The sequence below is a fragment of the Bubalus kerabau genome, chromosome 12 (genome assembly GCF_029407905.1).
Source record: "Bubalus kerabau isolate K-KA32 ecotype Philippines breed swamp buffalo chromosome 12, PCC_UOA_SB_1v2, whole genome shotgun sequence".
Taxonomy (NCBI): Eukaryota; Metazoa; Chordata; class Mammalia; order Artiodactyla; family Bovidae; genus Bubalus; species Bubalus kerabau.
The window spans coordinates 10,686,866-10,687,604 of record NC_073635.1 but is presented as its reverse complement, the minus strand read 5'-3'; the positions used below and the strand labels follow the sequence as shown (position 1 = coordinate 10,687,604).

General features: G+C 42.8%; 1 non-coding gene across 1 annotated transcript; it reads left to right on the top strand.

Moving 5' to 3' along the window:
- The first annotated feature begins 216 nt into the window (after nucleotides 1-216).
- TRNAC-GCA (transfer RNA cysteine (anticodon GCA)) lies at nucleotides 217-288 on the top strand. The gene has a single exon. It is a non-coding gene; the product is annotated as a tRNA-Cys (tRNA).
- Nucleotides 289-739: the final 451 nt, after the last annotated feature.

The window sequence follows — 739 nt, the reverse complement described above, 5'->3', positions numbered from 1 at the left end:
CTTTATTTGCAGAGCCATTTATAGAGAAACAATGCCTAATGAAGAGGTAAAAGTACTGGTCTATAGAAATAATCTCGGAGAAGGCGATGACACCCCACTCCAGTACCCTTGCCTGGAAAATCCCATGGATGGAGGGGCCTGGTGGGCTGCCGTCTATGGAGTTGCACAGAGTCGGACACGACTGAAGTGACTTAGCAGTAGTAGTAGTAAGGGGCTTCCTTGGTGGCTCAGGCGGTAAAGCGTCTGCCTGCAATGCAGGAGACCCAGGTTCAATTCCTGGGTTGGGAAGATCCCCTGGAGAAGGAAATGGCAATCCACTCCAGCACTCTTGCCTGGAAAATCCCATGGACAGAGGAGCCTGATAGGCTACAGTCCATGGGGTCGCAAAGAGTCGGACACGACTGAGAGACTTCACTTCACTTCAAGGTCAGAAAAAGCCATATCTTTATTCATATTTTCCTGGTAACAAAGCATTTGAAAGATTAGATATCTGAATATAGTTTGTGGCTAAGATTATGTCCCCTACATTACTATATATATTAGGCATCCTTACGTTCTTAGTATCATGCAGGGTTAGATATACAAAATGCACTTTGTGGTTGAATATACGTCTCCTGTAAGGTTATTTTGTTTATGGGTGATTTTTGTATTATGTGCTGATCTTAGAAATTAACCTTATATCTCTACACTCTGAAAGTCCATTATATATTTAAACGTTAGGTCCAATTGCCATTTCTTT